Raw genomic sequence first — 26,687 nt, 5'->3', positions numbered from 1 at the left:
AGATAATCTGGGCCCAAAGTGAACAAGTGAAGCAAAAATACCAGCAACACCATAGCCTGGTTTCAGATAGAGAAAGGCCTTTTATATAATGCTTAGTTTTAGGTATAATTTAGTTCAAATAATATGCCCAGACAGTGTCCATTCTGCTGTGTTATGATACTCTGTCATTTAGTGTGAGAGAGAGAGAGAGAGTTTTAATTAGATCCCAGCATTGTTCAAACACATTCATGACTTGCAGACCATTGAGCAGCATCAGCGGCATGACATTTTCTGCATGCTATATATGTTGCCAGGGGATGTGAATTGTTAGGATTCCTAAATTATTACTCACTGGAAGACATCCAACAAACCTTAACTGTATAGCAGCTGGGTGATTTTACCTATGCACAATAACACTGTATAGTCACCGCAATAGAGCAAAACAAATGGCTTTGACAGTTCATGAAGTAGTTGCCCTAATATCAGATATTTTCTAACCAATTATGTGTATGTGGAGACGGGTCATTCCATGGTCATGTCCTAAACACCTGTCTATAATAATGTACCAAAACACTAACCAAACTAAAAGCATGTCTAATATTTGTAAACTGACCTTTGTGAAAGAATGATTTGCAAAAGTAATTATTTTATTAACATGTGTTCTTCATTATCAGGATAATATAGGCTTTATCTTTAGAAGTATGTCAGCTGTTACATCTGAATGCAGATCATCCCCAGTTGCTGCTGAGCATTGAACATAGGACTTTTTTATCCAGGTAATGTTCTTGACTGCTTCTTGTTATGTTATACAGGGTATGTAACATTCATGCTCTAAGAAAAAAAAAGATTACTGTATGTATTATTTACAAGGATATTCGCTATGAAATCTGTTATCAGAGCTGTAGGACTCAAGTCTCGACTGTTTTAGGACTACCAGGATGGACAAACCTGGACAAAAAAAAAAAACTACTTTGCAATTTTTCTAATAAAATGTTTTATTTTTCTTAAATGTTACAATGTTATCTTTCAGCCAGCAAAATATGTTTGTCCATCAGTGTACATATGATCCTCTCAGAATTTTCTGCTATCATACTAGTCAAATGAAAATAGCTATGGCTTTTTGAATGTCCTTACCAATAGCTTTAAAATGCCATTTGGAGAACACTGTGGCAAATCTGTGTGCATTCAAACTGCGTCAGATAGTGCTCTCACTGTAGGGTGGGCGAGTGTGATCGGGTTTTCGACACAACCACACCGACTTTCTTATACTACACATACAAAACTGCTTTAAAATAACCTTTTAATCATTCTGAATCACTGTTTTCACATTATTCTGACAGTCAGGACATAAAAAAAATTACATTTTTATTTTGAAAACAAAACCAAATTCCAAACTCTCAAAAAAATACAGAATTGGTTAATGCTATGTGTCCAGAAGACATACCTCTTTGAATTATTATCGTATCAGATGTGGTTTGAAAGATATGTGGGTTGGAATAAGTGACGCGCATTCAGGTTTTTACACTGCAGCTCAGCACACACCAGCATGTGTACCACCTGCAGGCCCTAAAAGAAGACATAATGCTGGTTATCCACATTGGGACAAATAATGTAGCTCAATTTCTCATATGTTATTTTTAAATAATTAAAGTATTTTGTATTTATTAAGTACCCTAAAACAGTAAAATATGTAGGGCCATATATCACAGCCTCCATTCTTTAATTGAGAGGTTAAATGAGTGTTTAAAAAATTAAAATGACTTGATTGCTTGATTCTAGTTTTGTAAAATTAACATGCGTTTTACCTCTTTCAAAAAATAGGAATTAATTTCAGATTGGAGTAAACACTTTGAAAACAGGGCCAATTGTGTCCTGTTATATTTCTTTCTTCCTAAGCGTTGTTGTTTGAATTTTGATTTAATTATTAGTAGCATTAAATATTTACCAGGCATGGATTGTGCAACAGGTAAAAAGAAGAGTTGTGATCTACAGTTAACAAATCACAAGACTTCAAAAATGACTCCTGCACAGTTTTGCTGTGACAGATCAGCTATGTCAGTGTCATGCTTACCACCTTCTACTCGTAGTGAGATGTGCGGTTTTCAAGAGCCTGGCTTGTACACATAAAACATCTATCCTCCAATTTAAAGTGGTTGTTTAGCTTAGAGTAACATTCTTTCTTAAAATGTGTTATTCATTTAGTACATATTTCCAATTTAAATTACAAAGGCAATTACAGAGGCGTAAAGGAGACGTTTGTCTTTCGGTCGTTCGATGATGGACAAATGGAGCATCTTTTCCTTTTGAATTTGGGAATATCATCTGCAGGGACTGGGTCAGCAGGCAGGGGAGTTCCATGAATATCCGCTGTAAGAAGCAGAGTTTGCGAGGTACTTTGGTATTGGTCATTCTGTGCACCATAAAGGGAGGAGCTTCGGCTTTCCCAAGTGCGTTGAGGAACTTACATTTATCTGAGTTGAGCCTGTATTGGAGGGTAGGTAACATGAAGGTCATTTCTAAAAAATAGCGACGTACTAAACATTTTTGGTACACAGTTTTATGCATATGGCCCCAAGCCTTGCAGAGAAAGAGTGTTCAGGCCAAACTTTTTGCTGTGCTGTGGCACTCTGACTCACCAGTTGTTTGATTTTTTCCCTTTAATCTTTTTATATTCAATTTCTTGTGTTTAATGATTATAAATCCATTTGTTGACTCTACCTCTTTTACATTTTGATTGTAGTGTTAAAGTTTGAGAGATTGTTGTGTACATCTCAAAATGTTGTTATAAAAACAAGCTGCTAAAATATGACATTAAATCAATGTTGTAATGTATACTGTCTTGCATGTTACAAGTAAACAAAAATCTTTTAAAACACCACACTGATTTGTATACATGTGAGATTGTCCTCTTAAAAGCACTTATTGGATACCTGCTTTGAAAAGATGCTTAAGAAATTAGAATTTTTGCTAAAGGTACTAATTTAATGTAACCTTTAATTGGTGTACTCTTTTCCATTAGTAATTATTGAGCACATGTTACACCACCAGTCCTACTTTTTAAGTTATTTTCTAATCAGGTTCCCATAGTGGTTTTAGTTGAGTGTGCAATTATATTTGTATTGTACTGTACATAATGGCCTGACTGGAACAATGTGATAGTCCTGATGTATTTGTTTAGCCCTTTCTGACTTTCTTAACTGCCTTCCAAAATGATTGCAAGAGAAGTAGAACAATTGTTTTTTAATTTTTAAAAAGACACCCCTCATGAGATCTGATTTGCTCATTGCAGTATCTTGGGTCTTTCACATGCTCTACCTTGGGATTGAATCAGTGGTTTTTCATGCTAAATTAATGTATCCCATTTGTACCAGAATTACATTTTATGAATAGGCACCCATAAACAAACAAACTAAAAATATTCATCATACAATTCATTTACATTTTTTACTAAAATTGCAAGTCCACCAAAAAAAAAAAAAAAGTCTGACCTTAAAATAAAATGAATGTCCCTATTTGATAATCCATTGTGACTAAATGGATGATTATTCAAAGCAATTTGGGTTTTATTCTTAAGCTCTTCCCTAAGCACTTTTTGCATTTGAGAATGAATCAATGTGCTTCAGTTTGATAAGCGATCTGTATTATTTCACAAGGAGTTGTGTCATGGGAATATTCCAGCATGTCTTTAAGACATGAAGCTAATGCGTGTGTATTTATGGTAGGGTCCTTGAAGCAGGCAGAGGATGAAAATAATTGAACAAGAGATATTAGTTTGAGGTTTTCCAAAAATAGGCAATGGACAGAGGCCTTAAGCATTGTTGCTTATTTGCTATGAACCAAATGTTTTTAATGAGCAGGAGCACACTCAAGAAGCACTTAGTTAATAGGAATAAGAATAATTACTGATGTTTTGTAGAAACACTTGTTCCCGTAATTGATCATTAATACAGTAAATGATTACTGCTGAACACGTAGGTATTGCAGTGTAAGAAATCATGACACACGATATAAATGGAACACGTGGGCTTTTTCTGATAAACACGCCCCCTGTGCAGGGTGGTGTACACATTGTTCTGTTTCAGTTAAATGGCACAAGCTCTTCTTGTTTCATCAGCCGTTTGTTCCATTATGCAACATTTGCTTATGTGTCCCTTTCAATGATTTACTTTGTGAGAAACTCGGTCTGTAAACATTGTATGATTTTCCTGGGTTTAATGTAAGCTCTCAATCATTGCAGGGTTAATGAATTCTTAAAATTAAGATGTACATAGCTGGTTTACATCAGCAGTTTGCAATCACCAGCTTTGTCGTTCGACCTTGTGATGCGTGGGTAAAGCACTTTGCCGTCTGTGAGAATTTAGCAAAACTCATATCATAGCAAGTTGTTCTTAAGTCTAACTTCTTGTTATCTGGGTTTCTGCTGACCTTGGTGAAGTGAAGAAGAAACACAGATGTTAACTGTTAATGTGCTTTTTTCAGAATACTATCAGCTGACGCCTTGTGTATGTATTACATGTGCTTTGCTTTGTTCCTGAGTTACTGTGTTCCTGAATAAACTATTTTGATTGAAACTACCTGAAGAAGACTGTCTTATTATTTTTAAGAAGAAATCAAACCTTACAGTAGGCTTTTGATCTGAAGAAACACTGAGTAATCAGAATTGCTGAAGCACTTTTGTTATATACTGTAAAGCACAAGGATAAAACATTTATGAAAGATGCATTTCAAACCCTTCCTGATCGGTTAGAAGTTCATATTCAATTTTATAATTAATAAAAGAATATACTGTGCTCAGACAGCTGCTCCCCATAAAAAGTAGATATATCCAGGGAGTATGTGGCTCTGGGTATACAATATGCTTACAGTGGATTGCTAGGTTTTCTAGAATTGCTAGAAAATGATGTGAGCTAGTGATTGATTTACTAATTCCAAAGAAATCTGTGAAACTTTCAACTGCAATGAAAATATTTAAAAACCTCTATAACTAGTTTTACAGAATCTGTTTACTACTAATCTTTGACTACCTTACCCTGGGAAAGTGTATGGTGATCTTTATTTCACTGGTACCTGAAATAAGCAAAAAAAGTAAATGCAACTGAGATTAAGTGCTGTGCTGCAAATGGCAGTGTACGAGTGTTGAGTGCCAGGTGCAGTTTGACCTAATTATTTCATCTGTTATTATTAAAGAAATCCTTTTCAACCCCGTTCTGTAATTCAATCGTGCAGGATAAAATAAGTCTGAATACATTAATTAGATTTAGAAGGATTTTGATGTGAAGATGAAAAAGGTTAAAATGACTCCCTTTGTTACTTTTGGAGTACATTTCTCTTAGGCACTAATGCAATTATTTAATGCATGAAATATGTTAGAACAAAGGGACACTCACTTGAGAAAACTGCCACTGTCTTCTTTCTTGGAACATCTTGCCTCCTGCGAGTGATGTGTAAATGCCCCCCCCCCCCGTCAACATATAAAAGGAAATAGTTTTCCAACATCACCTGAAATTTCTAGAAGTCAAAATCTTTTTTACTTTAATTCAAACCAAATGTGTATCAAATGTAAAACATCTCAGCCCTCTTCTGGCCTTCCTACATCACTGGAGTAATTTTACTTTGTCTTGCACCTCTTTATCTCACAGGCCAAGTGTATTTACCCTTCATGAAGCATACTCATCACGCATTCACATTTTGGGGGTACTCTAATTGAATTAGGTCCAATGATTCCTTAGGTTGTGTTTCATTCTGTAGTCAATCAAATGAAACACATTATGCAGGGAAGCTCACACTGCATGTGCTACATTGTACATATGCTTCATATTTTTAAAAGACACAGCATAAGGTTTTAACCCTCTGTGGTCCTATGTCGGACCAGGTCTGACATTACAATTTTTTCTTTCCGGTCAAAAAGACGTTGCGCACAGGTCCCTAGTCTTCAATGGTCAATAGAAGCCGAGAGAAGCCGAAAAAAAGATGCTTCCGCATCCAGCGCTCAAAGAATATTGCAGACAATTGTCAAGCTTTTTGAGATGTTATAGTAATAAAATAATGACTTGGATCACATTATTGAGGAGTTTGGTGATAAAACCGTGATCAGGAGATGATTTATCAGTATGCACTACAATGAAGAGATATGTGATAAATACAGCAAACAAGGAGTGGGGCAGGGCTGGAGATGCAGTACTGAGTGTCCTGTTGCTATGCAGTGCCTTTTTTTTTTTTTTTTTTTAGTAGTCGCCAATTAGTTTTTTGTTTTCTCCCCAATTTAGTAGTATTTTTAGGCTCAGCTCACCGCTACCACCCCTAGGCTGACTCGGGAGAGGTGAAGACGAACACTTGCTGACCTCCGACGCGTGTGCTGTTAGCCACCCGCTTTTTTACACACTGCAGACTCACCATGCAACCACCCAGAGCTACAGCTCTGGTCAGCTTACAGGCAAGCCCACAGGCGCCCGGCCAGACCACAGGGGTCACTGGTACGCGGTGAGCCGAGGACACCCTGGCTGACCTAACCCTCCTTCCCCCGGGCGGCATTCGGCCAATAGTGCCCTGCCCCCTGGGAGCTCCCGTCCTCGGTCAGCAAAGGAATAGCCTGGACTCGAACCAGTGACGTCCAGACTATAGAGTGCATCCTGTACTCTACGCGAGTGCTTTTACTGGATGCGCCACTCAGGAGCCATGCAGTGCCTTTTAAACCTGTTTAACTCTGAATAAAATTACTTTTAAACAGCGCATGTTATTTGTTTATTTAGCAGACGCCTTTATCCAAGGCGACTTACAGAGACTAGGGTGTGTGAACTATGCATCAGCTGCAGAGTCACTTACAATTACGTCTCACCCGAAAGGCATGTAAAATAAACAGCTTGTGTGAAAATAAATTGGACATGACGTGCTTGTCAGGCGCTGAATAAATGGACCGCAAAGGGTTAAAAGCTGAAAACGGCCACACTCAAGCAACACTTGCAATCATATTTGATAGCCCTAGGACTCTACCTCAAGAAAACTAGCTTCTAGGAGAATCTATTTCTCACCAATGTTGCTTTTTTCTTCCAATACTTAATTTTTTTTTAAATTAAATGTTAAGTAACATTGAATTTCTTATTATACTATATATATATATATATATATATATATATATATATATATATATATATATATATATATATACACACAGTATATATATATATATATATATATATATATATATATATATATATATATATATATATATATACACACAGTATATATATATATATATATATAATTCTGAAAAAAGTGTAATTTTTAATCAGCACTTAAAATAAATGGTGTGAACATACAGCACCAGGTAATGATACAGGAGGAACATATGGTTTTGTCAGTTTGTTTAATAAGGAATTATCACAACAGGTGCCTGTTGTACTTATACTGCTGCAGGATATAGTTAATAATTCACTAAATACAGTAACCCAGTTTTGTTTTTACACAATTTCAGGCAGTAAACTACACTTCCTTTCTTGTGCATGTAATGGTTTAATAATTATTTCAATTTACAGTCTTATGTGGTTAAAGCCTCAGAATACCTAAGACAACAAGATGTGTGAGCCTCAAAAAAAGGTTGAGAGGGCTGTCATTCATTGTGACAATCCTGTGTCCTGCCCCCTCCTCTTTAAGAATCTGCCTGCCTCACAGATGTGTTTCTGTACGCAGGCAAGTAGCTTTTTTTCACAGATCAACAGAAGTTGAAAGAGGTTCCCCTTTCATCCCCAGGGGTCTTTGACAGCTGCTGGGAACTTATAGTCTAATGGGTTTCTACCTGGCTTGCTAAAGCTTTGCCTTACACTCATCCTCACAACAAATCAACAGCCTAATCTGGCAAGCTACAAGTTCTGAATGTTTTGAATTGCCACTATCTGCCCTATATGGTGGATTCAAACAGACAGAAATCAGGCATTTTGTGCAGGATTGAAATCAGAATTCTAAACTTGAGTGTGCAGCTGATGCCACAGAGGACAATATTGGTGTCTAGTAAAACGTGACTTTGGACCAGGCTAAGGAGCGACACAACAGGTATGTTCTAACAACCAACTATTACTATATATGTCTGTATGTTAGGATAATGTATTTGATTTTAATAACATTACATGTTTAACAGATACTACAGTCTGATCTTTGGCTGGTGTTTAGTTGAGATATAAAACAGTGTTATTGGTTATGTGTAGTAAAAGAAAATAAGTTATACACATTTATAATCTATAATTTAATTGATCTAGAAAATAATAAAGCGGGGATAGATAATTGAGAAGTAGCACAGATTTATATTATCAGGGAATTAGTTTATTTTTCTCCCTTCCTAAACCAGTGATTACTAATCATTACATTTCTGTAGCCCATAAATATTCTACATCATACAATATTGTGTAACATTTTTTGCCTCACCTACGGTATGAAAACAAGAATTGTTGTGAAGTAAACTACATTGAAAAACTCATTCAATCATGACTGAAAAAATAATTTCACATATACATGATACACATTGCTATCTGATAAGCCCTCTGTCAGTTTGCTGTTGCATCCGTCCAGCTCGTTAGTATTCCTGTCATACTGAAGCTCCATTTCTGGGCTTCTCTCCTAGTAGCCTACTAATGTTTCAATCAAATCCTCTTTTAAAATCCAGACATTTCCTTGCCACTGAATCTTGACCATCTTTCATTACATTCAAACACTCATGGGCATGCAAACTGATAAAACTCAGGGGGGATGAAGACAGACAAATTGACACTTGAGACTAAAATCAATGGCAACACATTGTAACATGAGCACTGGTTGCACACTTTTTAAACTGTTAAAGATAACTGTCTCCAAAAATCTTTTTGGAGACAACTTTGAAATTATTTCATGATTTTTTTTTTTTTTTAAAAACATTTTTATATTAAGGCTGAAAATGTATTTAATTAAGTAATTCAATATTTTATTCATTCCTGATATGGTAAAACTAAAAACCGTAATGCCTGATAAAGGGTTACATAAAAAATAATAATAATAATAATAATAATAAAATAAAAATAAATAAATAAATAATTATATATATATATATATATATATATATATATATATATATATATATATATATATATATATATATATATATATATATATAACACAGCTTGGAAAAATAAAAACCTCTGATTGGTTAAACAGCATCACATGACCGTGCGTATATATAGCGTATACCATGGCTTGCATACTAATGAGCCACTTCACACTGAATAAATCACTGCGCACCATTACATTTTAAATTCCATGACAAACTGCCATTTTATTTGTTACTAGTTACAAAACCACAGCCAAAAATGAGTGACATTCCACCTATTTCCATTAATATATTTGGGGATCAAAACAGATAACTGGACAACACCAACTTTCTGAGTGAAGACAGCAGCCCACCTGAAAAAAATAAAAATAAATAAAATAAGTGCACCAGCAACTGTCAAGAGTAGACACATAATTCCCCCAAATGACAGGTAGCCGTGTTATAAGCAGTATAAACCACTCCAGGCGTGGTATATATGATGGGAACTGCACGGCCCGTCGTGGTTTATACCTTACATATATATATATATACAGTATTATGCTATTCATAGGAAGTCTGGAAGAATTCAGTGGTCTCACTTTCCAACTACACAGTTTGCCATAATTGTCACTTGGCGCATTTGCATGAAAGGATTGGATGGCCGTGGAGCTAGAAGTGCATATTCATTCCTTATGAGGATGGCCCTCCACGGCATGCTTGTAAGGCAGCTAACATTACAATCCCTGCTTCAGGTGTGTATTTCCAGCATTGTAAACAGCATTATGAGTACCACAATATCAAAATAACTTCTACTTGAGGAGCAAATGCAGAACATAATAGAGCAACTAGAAATGCAGCACAATACAAGGCAATTCCATTGTATTTATACAATGCCTTTCAAAGCAGGTAGCACTGGTAAGGATTTCTGTGTTATATGTTCTTGAGGTAACAATAAAAAAAAAGATGGACCACACAGTGACCTGTGTCTGATTGACTGAACTGCAAGACAGCATGGAGGACAGGCTCTATTTAGAACCTTGTAGATCAATAAAACAGCCTGGTACTTGACAAGCAATGCAGTGGAGTGTTTCACATCCAAGCTACATTTGTATTTACCAGTCGTACAAGGATTTGTGTACTTTTTCAGTGTACATGCAGAGATTAGGCATTGTCTTTTAATATTGTAGTGACTTCCAATGTGCCCATGAAGAGGAATATTGACCCCTTATATTGATAAAATAAAAGTTGTATCAGTGTACGATTAACAAAGAATAAAGTCCTATTTTGATCTCCATGCAAACTGTACTTTTTTGATGTTGTAAGTACTTAGGGCAGTATACAGGTATACAATTGAGATGTATTTCTTGCAGTGATGAATATTGAAAGTTATTTTTTCAGGGGTCTGCTTCAGAAGACATGGCAGTAAAGTCATTTTAGAATTTGTCATTGTTTCAATGAAATATTTATTATTCATTTGATCGGGGTTTCGCATCACTTTTTTTTCTGACACTGAAGGTACCACCTATTTCTCCAGCCTACAACATGGCTTCCATCAGTTAACAGCTTAGGCACAAGTCTCTGCATATTAAAAAATATGTGATTACCAACTTCTCAATTTTTTAACCTTTCTTGATAGTATTTTTCACGTAATTGGTCTTGAAATTGTTAAATAATTAGACCTCAAATATGCCCCCTGTTATGCAGTGTGTCTTCATCTCTGTATTGGTATTGTGTGTGTGTGTGTGTGTATGTGGTTTATTCTATTGAAGTACATTTGCTCTTCATTTAGTACCCTACAGGATCGGCCCACCATTGTAGTTTTTTTCACCTGTCAATTCATTAAAGGAAAAATAAAATGCTGGCCTATTGTTTGTAGATGAATTTATACAGGTTTTCAAACAGTTGCCTGTGTTAAAAGTTGATCCACACACTTTAACTATACAATATGGCTATTGATATTGGTATATTTTGATTATTAACCTTTTTAATTTTTGGTTTAAAATGATAAAACCTGTTAAAACACCACCATAAGAAATCATAATGATGTATTGAACACTGTTATGTTAGTGCAAGAAACACATTTATTTTCTGTCAAAACAGACAATATAAATGTTACCCCTTTCTCTGACAATTGCGCTGTATTGCTGTGAATACAATAATATTCAAAGAGGTAGCTCACACTAAACAGAAGTCATTTTCCTGTATCTTTTACTTTCTCATTTGATTCCCCCATTCAAAAGTTAGTAAAACATTGGCCAGATCAATAAAATAGACAGTACAATGCATAATATGCAGTTAAAATGACTGAAATACCTTTGAAGTAAACAAATACATAGTATTTCCAGAAAAGAAATTTATACTGTAGCCTTTGTGTAATCTTTTTATTTCTTTCTAAAAAATACACTCCACAGATGAACGCTTTTACCTTATTGAAAGATAGCTTACGCAAATGCTCTGCTTGGTTTCTTTTCAGCCCTTTCCATTTGTAGCTCCCTGCTTGATATGTATGCTATTAGTGATTGCATTCACTGCATTTGGTTTACTCGAGTGGATTGCATTCAGACTAATCTAGACTTCCAGCCGGGGTCTTTTATATTAAAGCATTAGCTGGGCAATAATGTAATACACACCAGGATAGATACAGTTCTATAGCCATATGCTGTGTATCATTTATTGTAAAATAAAATATATGGCTTCACTGTTAGCAGTCTGATATTTACAGTTCAGCTGTGTTAGAGTTCTGGGTGTTAAAAATGTCTACCCACTGAGTAATTGGCAAGGTTAGATTATTTGAAAAGGAAAAGAGCTCATTTTTAACTAGCAAAAGGCCCATCAGTGTTGTGAAGAGAAGACATCCCAAACTACCCGAGTCCTGAGTTTAATTTAATCAGATACACCCCCTAATAAGATTTATAAACACAACAGGCTCTGTGGTTCAGTATGAATATTAAACAAGGAATTGACAATATGGAGTCTATTAAGCTGTGAAGTATACAACAGCTGTGGTGTCAGTAGCTATAAGTACAGTATTATGAAAGAAGCAATGATTTATTTATTTGCAAAACAAAAAACTTAGTTTCCATAAAAGGTTCCATAGTTATTAAAGCAGGGAGGTTGGTAGCTTTCTCAGAGATGCCAACTGCGGTAGAATATGTTTTAAAAAATGTGTTTAAAAGAATAAATGAAGGGTACTCCATGAACACTGATGCAAATCTATTTTTAAACTACATACATATTTTCCCATTTATTTTCTTTAATAATTGAATTAGCCTAAATATACATGTTCACTGTTAACAGTTCTAAACTCCCTAGGTTACTTAGCAACTGGCTCAGTGGTCCTTCAGAAACTTCCGTGTGAATGTGATATTGGTATCAATCGCACATTACTTGTTTTATTCGTTAAATTGAATGCAGAAATCCTTTTTTTTTTAACTCGCCCTCTCCTCCATCTAAAAGATTGTGGTTGGCTCATTAGAAATATCAGAAGGAATAGACCACAGAATGGTTATTTATGAAAAGAAGTCAAGTGTCTGAAGCTCATGTTTACTGTGAATACTGCTGGACAGACTTCTCTGTGAAACATGGTGGGGGTCATGACTGTGCCCCTCACATCAATACAAAGAAACACAAGCAATACACAGTCAGTGTGGGTGATAAAGGCACAGACACTTTTTACACATTTTACTGGTGAGGACAATCTTACGGTTTTTGTTGTTGTTGTTGTTGATCACATTAGTTTTCTTTGCAAAGCTGGATTTCCTGACTCAAAAATCGCCAGCAAATACAGGTCAGTCCGCACAAAAAAATAATACAATCAGTAAAAACCTTGATCATTTAGCAACAATGTGTCAGCTTCTGTCATGCTAGGAGTTCATAAAGGTGTGGCAGCATTTTTGCGGAAGCAAATATATGTCCTTGCCACCTGCTACACCTTGCAGCCCATCATACAGCATCAAAACTACCAGTATCTGTGGAAGTTCTGTTCATTGATATATTACTAGTTTTCCAAAAGCAGCAAGAGAAATACATACTGAAACAATATACATGCCCAAACATACATCACTTGATTGTCCTCTGTAATGCATTGTAAGTTCAACCCCCAATAGACTTTTAATTTGCTTTCTGTCTGGCACTGTATCATTTTAGTGAACGTTTTAAGTGCCTAGATTGTGTAGTGTTTTAGCAGGATAATTTGGCTTCCCCGTCATTGCTGTTGTGTTATTATATTTAAAAGATTGAATGAATAGAATTTCAACAAACAAACAAAACCAGTGTTAAAGTATTTTTATTGGGGTTTACACATTTGGTGTGTTTACAATTACCAAAATTATGGACTGAACGCAAAAATGAGGTTCCTTAGCTTGTCATAGCTTATTAACCTTTTGATTTCTGGGGGTTATCAGCCCCTGGTACTTTACGGGTCTGGGTGGACCCGAGGACCCGAGGACCCGAGACCCGAGCCCTATTTCTCTTTATTTAGTGTATTTGTTTTTAGTCAATTAGTAAAACATCTACAACCAGCAGGTGCTACTATCATTAAAACCATAATGTGTAACTATTTGCTTTTGCATGAATTGATCCAGTATTTCACAAATTAAACGTTGTAGGTGTAAATCACATATTTTCTACAGCATACAATGTTACAGAAAATACTTCAATTTTGATGATACAAATGAAAAGGTGTATACTGCTTTTAAATCCCAAACATACTTTTTTTTCTAAATGCAAATGTACAATTGTGATTACTTACTAAGTTGTTATGACATGCATGGTGATGGAAATCTGTTGGGGTAGGTGTCTGTGTGCAGCAGCATTTCAAAAGGCACTTCCTTAATGTATTATCGCATCCTTCTAATCTCTTGTCATTGCCTTTAGTCTTTCATTCGTTGCTTTGCATTTCAAAGAGCTGGTGTTCATTTTACAGCTGTTTTGCTTGATTTTGCTTCTCTCGCCAAGTTAAAAGGTGGTTATTTTTAATGCTTCAAACAAGACAACCCAGTGTCAGCCATACAGCTTTGTCCACAATGAAAGCAGATGTACAAAGAGACTTAGTATGCTAGAATTAATTACATGCACCTCCTTTCACAAACAGATTTCAAGATTCTGCTCCCTTGCAATGGGATTTTTAAAGTAAAACTAAAATTTTTACTGATTTGCGTACAAATAAAGTTTAGTCTTCATTCTGGTTCATTTCACGTGCAATTATAAGAAATTATTACTTATGGCATACAGGGGCCAATTTTGAAGCAAAGGCAAATTTTCAGAGAGGAAAAATAAAATGAAAAATGCAGTATAAAACTAGTAAGAAGCTATCCAGAACAGTATGAAGTATATTATGAATTGAGAAAGTACGACAGTTCATACTTTTATGACTATTCATTTTTACCAGTATTTAAATATAATAAACTGTTAAATACAATTAATAGATGGATAGACTGACTGACTGATGGACTGGTGTACAGGCATGCAGAAAGACTGAGAGTGAAGCTATAATTGCTTAGCCAGTGATGGAAAACACTTTTCATGTTGTAATGAAGCTCTGTTGAAACTAGAAACGGCTTCATTCAAGCTAAAAAAGTAAACAAATCATTTACAGTACCTAAATGTATGCAAATAATACCAGACAGATTACCATATTAATCTGTCCCATGAGCTCAACCTTTAACAAGAGACTTAAAATGAACCTGATATTCATTAGATACCCTGTACATCTCGTGCATCATGGAGCAAGCTTGTATTTGGAAACTGATGCAAGTTTACAATGAGCTCATTTGAACACTGTACCTTCATTTTCAACATTTGTCTACTTGCATAGACCATTAGGGTCAACTACAGTAAACTGTATAAAGTCCAAATACGAATCCTGAATTAATTTTGGAGGAAAATATTTGCAATTTAAATTGCAAAACAAAAGAATCTCAGCATTATAAAATGAAATTATGTATTTAAATGTTTAAAACACCTGAATATATTGTGCCTAAATAAATATTTGCTGAGCTTGTTTTGTCCATGTTCCATTTGACAATGACTGGTATAGCACTATTATCAGAACAGCGCATAAGGAATAAATATCTTTTGAACATGGTCAAATTTACTGTTACGATTATAATGCATACATGTCCAGACTTTTTAAATGATAATCACAAATTAGAATAGGTCAGTACTGTGACTGAAACATGGGGGCTGATTACATCTAAATCTAAATTCGGAACCTGCCTATTCTGTAAATTGCCATTATTTGTAAGTCTTGTCTGTATAAAATCAATGTAAATCTGATTGTGCAGTCTGGCATCAAGTCATGTGATTTTGATTTTCTAAGTTTATAATCAAGTATGTTGTGTAGATACGCACATGTGGAATGTGCAAAGGTCTTAAATGCATTTAGGGGAAAACAGAAAAAAAGCAAAAACGCAGAAATAAAAGCTACCACAGGCAACATATATGTAACTATATTATAAAAACATTAATTGTCACCTCTGTTTTATTTTTATTGTTGTTGTTGTTGTGTGGTGGGGGTGAGTGATAATTTTTTTTAATTATATAAAGGTCTCCACACACCGGACGCGATGCGATTTGTCCTGCGATAAAATGGTACTTTCGCAGCGACACTACCTTGCACACCAGTGGCGACAGGTGCGCAATGTGATGGGCGACTATCCTCTGATTGTATCATCATCCCCAGAACAGCCCCAAAGCAGCCAGTGTCCTTTCCCGATGTTCTTGCACGATTGCCGCACACGCTGCCGCTCACACCGACAGGGATGATGAATCCGTAGCAATCCTTAATCAGAGGCAGCAGAAACAGGTGTGTGATGGATGCAGGTGAAAACAACAAAGAATCATACACAAAAGCTATATCCAGTTCCCTGGAAATGGACTGCCAGATGTTCCCCCCCATTATATTTTTTGTGTTCTTTATTGAACAACTCCGGGTATTTTGATACTGCAAGAATTATCTTTTCTTCCTCCATTGTTTACTGAAGGTGTGCAAGGGAAGCTGTTTCTCATTGGTCAGTTCCCTAGCTAATATAAGGGATTAGTGTTAGGTCTAACATGATTTAAGTACCCATGAAAATATGTGTGCCATGGATGTAGGAATCAGAAGTAAAAGCTTACTGGGGTAAGGGCTTTAGATGGGTGTAACTCAGGTTTTTAGACGTTTACATTGGAGTCTAGTGTAAGAGCGATTTTTTAAAGCATCTAATATTTGCACGTTATGCACTAATCATCTGTTGGCTTCTATTTTTTTTAATGTATGCAAGTGAAAGGTAGACCTCATTAACATTTTTACATATGATTTTCAGTGTATGCACATGTCTATAATTAGCAGTTTAGACGTCAAAAATTACACCTGCTTCAAGTCAGTGTAACTAACACCCTATTCAATAAAACAGAAATAGTTGCCTCCAACTCCTCCAAGTTTAAAGGCACAAGGCTGGATGTATTCCTAGAAGTCGCTGCCATACGAGACGCACAACGCACAGCTAGAAGTAGAAGGGCTTGGGCATATAGTGAAAGGATCTACCATCACCGACTGACATTTCTGAGATTACCAGAAGACGAAATCGCCAGACGTTTCCAACTCAATAAGCAAGCCATTTCAGATTTGTGTGAAGTTAGCATCAGATTTGGAGAACCTCATGAGACAGAGCCACTCTGTTCCCGTGGCAGTGAAGCTTACTTCGCTCTAAGATGTTATGCCTCAGGAGGTTTTCAGAGGCTGATCAGGGACATCTGTGGTAATAGCCAGTCTTCCATCTCCAAAATAGTGACCAAGGTCACTGATGCCTTAGTTAAGAGAGCAGGGAAATATATCTGTTTTTCTGCAACATAACAGCAGCTACACAAAACTAAGCAACGGTTTTATGACATCGCAGGATTTCCAAACATCATAGGTGCTATAGCTTGCACACATATTGCATTACGTGCCCCAGCCTTAAATGGTAGTGTTTATATAAATCGCAAAAATATCCATTCAATCAATGTTCAGGTGGTGTGTGATAAAATCTACAGACTGTCGATATCATTGCAAAATATCCAGGATCATGTCACGAATCCTACATTTTGTCCAGATCTGGTGTGGGCAGTATAGGGGCACTGAAGCATTGGCTGGCAGCTGGCTCATAGGTAAATAACCGTGTGTGTTTCCTTCTTCTTCATTAATGTATAAGGAAAGTTAGTAAAGTGTGTTTTTTTTAAATACATTGGTGACAACAGATATCCATTAAAACCATGGCTCATGACTCCTTCAACTCACAGCACTCACGTAGAGTGCAGGATGTGCCCTATAGTCTGGACGTCACCGGTTCGAGTCAAGGCTATTCCTTTGTGGACCGAGGAGGAGCTCCCAGGGGGAGGGAGGGTTAGGTTGGCCAGGGTGTCCTCGGCTCACGGCGCACCAGCGACCCCTGTGGTCTGGCCGGGTGCCTGCAGGCTTGCCTGTAAGCTGCCCAGGGCTGCGTTGTCCTCCGATGCTGTAGCTCTGGGTGGCTGCATGGTGAGTCTGCAGTATGTAAAAAAGCGGGCGGCTAATGACACACGTTTCGGAGGACAGTGTGTGTTCGTCTTCACCCCTCCCAAGTCAGCACAGGGGTGATAGCGGTGAGCTGAGCTAAAACAAAATAATTGGACACTACTAAATTGGGGAGAAAACAACAAAAAAAGTAATTGGTAACTACTAAATAAATAAAAAAAATGTGTTTTAGGTGCCTTCAGGTGGTCTGCTACAGTATAGCCCACAAAAAGTATGTAGCATCGTCACAGCTTGTTGCGTATTGCACAACATAGACATGGCATTGAGATGCAAGACTGTGACATTGGAGATGGATAGGAAGACAATGAAACTTTGGATCAGGAGCCTCAAATAAAAGCCAGGGCTACTATAATTCTTGAGAATTTGTGTGTCATTTTAAATATAACACATATAACTAAACCTAGCTATATAGTGTTGAAATTCTATCAGGCAATTAAACTTAAAAACCCTGGGAAGCATAGCCTTAGCTATAGGTCTGATTTATTTAGTTGTCCAACAACTGCAACTAAGCAATTCTAACCCTGTTCTTTATATGCGGTTTGCAATGTAAACAAACTGGGCCATCAACATCTCTCTGCTATATTGCGGTTTCCCCTTTCGTGTGTAGCAGGAGGGGAGATCTCTCTTTGATGTTTAAAATGCCTATCTACTTGTGTCCACTCCTCACCTAATGACTTTATGTTATGTTGTATAAACTATAGATTTCAGTTTGCCTTTTTGTTATGTCTGAGGTGAGGGCTTCTGTCTTTAGTACTAAGAGAAACGCTCCCATAAAACAGGGATGTCACAATTGCACCCCTGCAGAGACAGCTCCAGTTTGTAACAGCAGTTGTGTGATTTAATAATGCAAATGTGTGTTTTATAATGTGTATACAACTTAAACTTATTAATGTATAACACAGATGCAACTTACAAATACACTCACAGCACAATCTTTCTGTCAATGTGGGGGAAAATAGGATTCCTATTAGTAGCTGTAAGTATTTATCTTTATTAATACCAGCATAGGGTTATTGTTTTACATCTTATATATTTGGTGATTATTTACACGTAGGCCAGTATAAACAAAACATTTCTAAATGATATGATTAAAAAATATATATATATGTAGCATAGCCTTTTGATTGTTTTTAACGTAACTGATAAATATTTAGAATGAACATTGCTTTCTCTCATTAGCCCAAAACAAAACATCATTTCAAACACCAAATCCCTTTCTTCCCTGCAGCAGGGCAAACATCTAACTCAGTGCTTTGAATTGTAGTCCCACATATTTCTGAATTTAGATTACATCGTTCTGTCTTTAGTTCTCTTAATACTACCGCAAGGTCTTTCATCACACCAGCCATTGACCTCTGTACTGCCTTTAGTTCTAAAAAGTTATAATTTATGTTTGACAAAATCTGACTTTGATGCTTTTGTTCACATAAATAAGAGTCACATTTATTTTCTATGCTGTCCTTAAATTTGGGGATAATATAGCTTTTAAATCAGTGTGGTGTTACATGAGTCTCGGCTCCAGGTGAATGTTTCTTCGTACAAGTGTACTGTCTGATGGAGGGGATACTGTGCGCACTGGATGTTCTTCATCTTCAGAAACGTGACAGGGATCCAGTTCCAGTCCCGTGGCTATAATTTCCCCAAAAAATTGGTCAGCTGCCTTCACTGATCCTGTACTCTAGTTTTATTTTTACTTTCGTTTTAACTTTTCCCCGCTCTCTCACGTACTGCCACTCTGTACAACCCCACCCCAATCAGCAAATGCTGCAGGTTTTTATCTGCGTGACCATCTCCAAATTAACACTTAATTCATCCAACTTTTGATCAAGACAAATAATGTATTAAAAGGTGAAATTAGAACAGTGTTGTCTTCACAAATACCAAGATTAGTAACAAAACATACATAGCTATGCCTTTAGAATCTGTAGAATCTACTTGCCACACACTGTGACCTGACCAAGTGTCTTTATAGGAGGGAACCTCTCTATCCAAGAAAGGAGACAGGAGGTAAACTTCTGATGCTTTTTAAAGTATAACATTAATATACAATGTTCTGTAATACTGTAAAAATGAAACGTTGCAGTTAAAAAGGTAACTAAGTCATATATTTTATTTCTGTTCTGACACATACCTGTTTTAGGGGTCATATTACACAATTAATAGATCTGTTCTCAAATATATATACAGTATTTAATTGTGCATGATTTATTGTAGGTTTAAAGGAATTCTACAAGACTTTTAAAAAGTTTTTTTTTTTGTGAATGGCACAAGCTTTTCCACTGTTATACAGTATATTGTAAGGGCAACAAAAGAAAAAGAAAAAATCCATTTGATCTGGTAATGGTTCAATCCAGTTTTTCTGTGATATGCTGACCCTTTTAGTTCTACAGTGAAAGCCGCAGTCTAAACTAAAACAACACTGTTCTTTGATGGTGCATTTGCAAATTCCCCAGTGGAGAGATTATGGTTATCTTATACTTGCTGGATACTGTAATACATTGAATAAGTGGAGCAGTACTTCCAAAAATCCCATTAAATCTGAAAAATAAGTCATTGCCCTCATTTATTTGATTTCTTCAACATGTCTGCATCACATTGGCCTAAGCAATGTGATTTATTGTGTGCTTCAAATGTAATAAGCTCTCTGTTAATATCAAATCCATTTGTATTGTTCAAGAATGGTACTACAAATCTAATTCCAGAACCAGAAATCTCTTTACTAATAATAGTCTATAAACCACAGTAAGGTTTCAACAAAAATGTACTGAAAAGAGATTGGTTTAACTGTTCTTTCTTACCCAGACTGTGTATTGTACTGGGCTGGCAGGATGTAATTCAGTTCATAAAATGGCTTGGATAAATTAAGTGCTGTGATTGGCTGAACAAGATCACATGACCGTGCAGTAATAATTGTCTTACCACACGGCTATGACATCATAGACTTACTTACCTGATCTATTAATATTACTATGCCTTAATAGTAACACTATCTAAACAGTGTTTCTGTAGGTAAATATGTCAACATACAACTAAAACAGCATTTAAATCACCCAACAATCTTTTTTTCCATCTCTGTCACTAAGAATTACAGAAAAATTGGCAAATATACTGTGGTATTTATTTAGTCAGGGAACAGAACAAAGAAAACTCTGGGCAAGCAGTAGCAGTAACACTGTTCAAAAGCCATCTGAGAAGTCACCACGCAAGTCTCATACAGCATGTAATATAATGTTGTACATATTAAACTATTCACAAATGTTATTTCATCTCGAAAATTTTACTATAAATGGCAATGTTTATGGCAAATAAATAAAAGTACAAAATACATGTTACAATCAAACAATCTTCAGGGACTATTTTTTCTCAGTGGAAGGATACATAATATATTTCTTATTTTTTTCCTTAAAAAAAGTTAGCTTGTGTAATTATTAAAAAAAAAAAAAAAAAATAGCCATTTTATAAGCGAAATAACCCACCCAGGGAGTGCGGTAAGAATTGTCTTACCACACACCCTGTTGTGGGTTATTTCTAACACAATTGCAATGTTGTTCCTAAAGTGAACAGTAGCATAGAACATTGCTGATCCAATCGTGTATACTTTGTCCCAGTCACTGATATACTGTGTAGAAAACCACAGTAGTAGACCCTACTGTGGTTTATAGACTATTATTAGTCTGGAACCAACTCCCCAGTAATGTTGTTGAAGCTCACACTCTGGGATCCTTCAAGAAGCTTCTTGATGAGATTCTGGGATCAACAAGCTACTAACAACCAAATGAGCAAGATGGGCTGAATGGCCTCCTCTCGTTTGTAAACTTTCTTATGTTTTTATGTTCTTATATGTCCAAGTGAACCCATTATATATTGGAGAAAATACAAAACCCATTCCATAAATAGCATATGAGCAGAACGGTCCATTATATTCCCATAAGGTACAGTACTATTTTGTCATGCATGTAATTTTTTTTATTTTTATTATTTTTTATGAGAAACAGCAAGCCGTACCATTCATTTCATCATATGGATGGGACAACAAGAATAAATCTTCATTTAACTGAGACAGAAACACAAACAGGTCTCATTCCAAAATCACCAACATATCTTAAAGGTGCAGGCACACATTTTTCAAACTGGCGTGTGGTGTTTGACAAGATTATTTGTCTTAATAATTATTTTAAAAGTTTTTTTTTTAAAAACGTACACAAAAAGTTTAAAAGATTAAAAAAAGTTTTAAAAAATCTTTTATTTTCAGGACATTTCGGGCAAAAGCCCTTCTTCAGCTGTTTAAAAAGAAAAGTAAACACAGTGCAGTAAATTGTTATTCAAGAATTGTAATTATACAAAAAATCTGTGGATGGTGTCATGATTATTAGAAAATAATGTTCATTTCCAGAGGTTCCAAAGCTCCCAGTTTGAAGATAAACTCTTGTTCCTTTTGTTTATATATATATATATGTTTATATATATATATATATATTTTTTTTTTTTTTTTTTCAATACATTTAGTTTTAACACAGGCAATGCAAGCCTGAAACTTGTATTTCATCAGTTTTCAAAAAGCAAATTTGTTCTTATTTCACTAACCAGGTTGCCTGAGTTAAAAATATGTATATAAAAAAAGAGAGCGATTGGGGTTATTACCACTGTAGCAACACCAAGGCTTTACAGAATGGGCAGAGTGCTAAAAGCAGTGTATTTCAAAGAAGACTACAATAGTGAGTGGAAGATCTCACTCGAAGACAATTGATTTACCAAAAAAACATGTCCTAAATATTCAGTACATACACACATCAAATCAACTGAATTGTTATACTGAGCTACCTATGGTTTTTTTGTGCTATAAATATTGTGCTATTTTGCTTTGCTATAGTTAACAGTAGGTTGTTTAAAACATTTATTTTACCATATGGTATGCCCCAAATGTATTTTTAATTTTAAAAATGCCTCAAGCCCATTAAAAAACAACAATGCCCACCTCAGGCTACAGACAGGTGTGTTGTATTACAAAGGTGCGCCACTAGCCAGTCTTTTGTGTTCGTTGTAAACATATACAGTGGCTCATTCTGGGGATACAAAGGTGTCTATTTAAAAACTTATAGAATAGGTATTACAGGGCCTGGAAGTTTGCTTGTGCTAGTTCCCATATTCTGGATGATTTGAGTATGTAACAGGCAGATGTTGTGTGATGCAGTATTGTTACAGATTATGACCCCTGCCGATGAGATGAGATGCAGAGGCAAAGTGCAGGAAGGTGACAGAGGTGTGCCACGGAGAAGAGCAGTGTGTATGCAGGTGTATAAGATCTGGCTGATGTGGTCTCTGTGGAAAAATAGACCTCTCAGACTGTTATTATTGGTCAGGCGGAATTGTTTTAAGGCCTGACCAATAATAAAACTAAACTAACTTAATTTAATATTATAATCAATATTACAATACGGCATACAGACTGTATACAGCCAGTTTTTTGTAGTGGTTAAACATATTCCTAATTATATTCATATCAAAGTCTGTTTCTGAGATGAATATCGACTTTTACATTCTGAGAAATTAGTCAAAATCAAACATGGAAATGCAGAGCCTTGACTCACCCTTTGTTCAACAAAGACAGGAAATTAGAAAGTGTGTGTCTACCATAAAGCTTCTGTCTACCCATAAACCTGCACATCATTTTAGGCCTTATCAGAACTGAGCTAAGTGAATACCATTAAATACATTTACAATAATGAGAGTGGGTGTAAGAATGGTTTATTTACACAATGCGATATTAAGGTTCAATTGAGGAAAAACCCTCAGGTTCTGAAACAATAAACTTAAGTAGTACCTTGTTTGTGACAAAAAAATAAATAAAAAAGGGCACCTACGTGGACCATGTTAAAATTAACAGGAAGTAGAGTATTAAAATAATAAAGCTCTAAAAAAGCAAGCTACTAGGCACAATTGTCTATATTAGCAGCTTGAAAAAAAAGATATATCAGATAGCTCCATTGAAAGGTTTTTTTTTTAATTCCTTGAATGCCCTGACCCTTTCAAATCACTCCGGTGTTTTATCTTTTGCCAACTCATTTACATACATCCATCTCCATCCATGCACTACCATTAATAGGGTTGTATTTTGTTTCACGGTAAAAAAAAAAAAGCTTATTTCACGACATTTCACAGTATAAAAATAGGTATTTCAAGATATTTCACGATTAAGCATAATGTTTATTAAAGCAGAAAAAATTGCGCTGTCACATCCAAAATGGATAATTTTCTCTAGAGCTATTTGAAAGTCTCTATTATTGCTTAGAGATTCCCATACAATCACAGTTTACATGATGTTGACATTTTCCCGAAGTTCGGAATGAATGACAGTGTTTCAGTTTACATTGGGTACGAAGTAAGACAATAAGGACCATTTGGGAGTTATGGAGACGTGACATGAATGCTTGGACCAAAGTGTGGTCCCGCTTGGATAAGTCTGACATAGCACTAAAGTCGGATGAAAGGTGTATGTAAACCTGAGTATATGATTAAAAAATAATAAAATGTTGCATGTTTTTCCATGATTATTATTATTTAATCATTTAGCAGACGCTTTTATTCAAAGCGACTTGCAGAGACTTTGATGAACTATGCATCACAACTGCTGCTGCAGAGTCACTTACAATAGGACCACAGTTTTACGTCTCATATGAAGGATATTTACCATGGGTTCTGGGATTTAAAGTTAGGAATTTATGCAGTGTCTCCTACTACAATCCACAAAAGCAATAAGTAGATTTTTAGTTTTAAAAAAACATCATTGCTTTACAATTACATATTTTATATAATATAGTGTAAGAGACCGAGCACAAATGTATATTTTAAATTTGTGTTTGGTGCAACCTGTACATTCTTGTTAACAATATTCTATAGCCTAGGCTACCTCTATGCCTACATCAACAATCGATCACAGTATGGACAGAAAAAAGGAAAAGCCTTCAATGAAGAAAACCTTTTACCTACAGGTAAACATGGAGGTGTTTCAATCATGATATGGGGGTGTTTTAGCAGTTCAGGGATTGGAGACATTTGTGTGATTGGAGATTGAATAAATGCAGCCATGTAGCAAAACATTCTACAAAGTACAATGATACCATCTGCTCATAGGCTGACTGGCAGACAGTTTATCTTCCAACACGACAAAGACCCAAAGCATATGGCTAAGTCAATTCTGGAATTCTTGAAGAAAACTAAGATAAAAGTTAGGGAATGGCCTTTGCAATCACCAGATTTCAATCCAATAGAAATGCTTTGGACTGATCTGAAAAATGCTGTGGCCAAGCATTGTGTATCCAATTTGTCTGAGCTGAAATAAACATGCATGCCAGAATGGGCCCAGGTTTCACCAACAGGATGTAACATACTGGTTAAGAATTATCATAAATGTCTGAAAGCTGTAATAAATGCAACACGAGGACACACGAAATACTAAAGCAGGGGTGCCAACACTTTTGTCATGAACAAATACTTTAAATGAAATACAGATTACTGCATGGTGTTTTGTTGTTGTTTTTTTTTTGTTGTTTTTTTTTTTTACGAATGCTTATTATCTGTCTTGTAGACACCCACAGCATGTTTAAAACTGAAAGAGGTGCATCTGCAAAGTCCCCTCCTCCTTTTATATATTCATTAATAATAGATGTGACGAGGGGTGCCCATGTGGCTCACCTGGTAAAAGCACAGTCACGTAGTGTGCAGGGTGAGTCATACAGAGCAGGTTCACATCCTGGCTGTGTGAACTCAGCAGTCTTCACTGGGGATTCTGAAGGGAGCATCGCATTGGCTCTATCGCTCCCGTGGATTAGGGAGGCAAAAACGGCTAGCCAAGCACCCAGTGAGCTCTGAAAGGACACCTGCACGACTAGCCTTTGTCCTCCAGAGGCCAGTAGCTCGCTGACATCCAATCTTGAGTTTCTTGGTGTAAAAGAGGAAGCTGGCTTGGCTGTGGGATCAGAGTATGCCCACTAAACCTTTCTGTGTGGAGAATTGCTGTGGTGAGGGGAAAAAATAATTAGACATTCCAAATTGGGGAGAAAGTCAGGGGTAAAATAATTGGGCACACTCAAAAAAAATAATAATAAAAAAATGTAAAGAAAAAAACAGCTTCCTAGCCTAAACATGTAACCCTGTGACTAGTTTCCCAACCTGAATTAACGCTTTACATACATTTAGCGCCATTGAAAAGTTTAGAAAATAAACAATAAAAACAGTGCCTACAGCATAATAAGTAGATCTGGTCTTTCTAATCAATACCATATCAAATTGTCTGTAAAATGCAGTCCCTTTCATTCTGTAAAATGATCTATAATTACTCTGAATGCAGCTTACAGGGTTTACACTAATCTTATCATTTGTTCCATTTGTATTTTAATGGTATGGCATCTGTTAAATCTGATAATGGTGTTTGTAATCCAGAATTAAGAATGTATCAAGCCACTATGCATCAAGTCTGTTTGGACTTCACCAGCATGGACTATCTCCTGTATTAGATCAAACAGGTCAATTTGTATGTGTTTAATGTAATTGTGTTGCCATTCATAAGGAAAGGATTTGTCAAACATAAGAATGGTTCAGAACAGAAAAGGGCATTTATCTTTGTAAACCACATCCTGACTTTTGCTCTCACATTCACCACACTTTTAAAAAAAATTAAACCACCACAATAAATTTAAACTGCCCTAATATTAACCCTTTGTCTGACATTAAAATGTTTCCTTTCCGGTCCGATGTCGGACCCTGTCTGACATCATCAAATAGGCGTCAATCACAGGTACCTAGTCGGTTTTTCTCTGGAAAAAAAGCTTTCAATGGCCGAGAAAGGCCGAGAGAAGCCGGGAATAAAATGGAGGCGGATCTGAGCAATACACATAGTCCCTTCACCACAGACATAACATGGACATAAACAAGACAGCTGCTTCCGCATCCAGCACTCACAGAAAATCGTGGACATTTGCCAAGCTTTTTGAGATGTTATAGTAATAAAATAATTACTTGGATAGCATTATTGAGGAGTTTGGTGATAAATAGAGTAATCAGGAGATGATTTATCAGTATGCATGACTATGAAGAGATATGTGAAAAATACAGCGAACAAGGGGTGGG

General features: G+C 36.0%; 1 protein-coding gene across 1 annotated transcript in view; it reads left to right on the top strand.

Moving 5' to 3' along the window:
* The first annotated feature begins 7,723 nt into the window (after positions 1-7,723).
* The window catches only part of LOC117973660 (small conductance calcium-activated potassium channel protein 2-like), an 82,267-nt gene continuing 63,303 nt past the window's right edge, over positions 7,724-26,687 (top strand). The window contains exon 1 of the mRNA XM_058992732.1: positions 7,724-8,025. The gene's annotated coding sequence lies outside the window, so the exon portion shown is untranslated. The remainder of the gene's footprint in view (positions 8,026-26,687) is intronic.

The sequence above is a fragment of the Acipenser ruthenus genome, chromosome 2 (assembly GCF_902713425.1).
Source record: "Acipenser ruthenus chromosome 2, fAciRut3.2 maternal haplotype, whole genome shotgun sequence".
Lineage (NCBI taxonomy): Eukaryota > Metazoa > Chordata > Actinopteri > Acipenseriformes > Acipenseridae > Acipenser > Acipenser ruthenus.
This window is presented reverse-complemented; position numbering and strand designations above follow the sequence as displayed.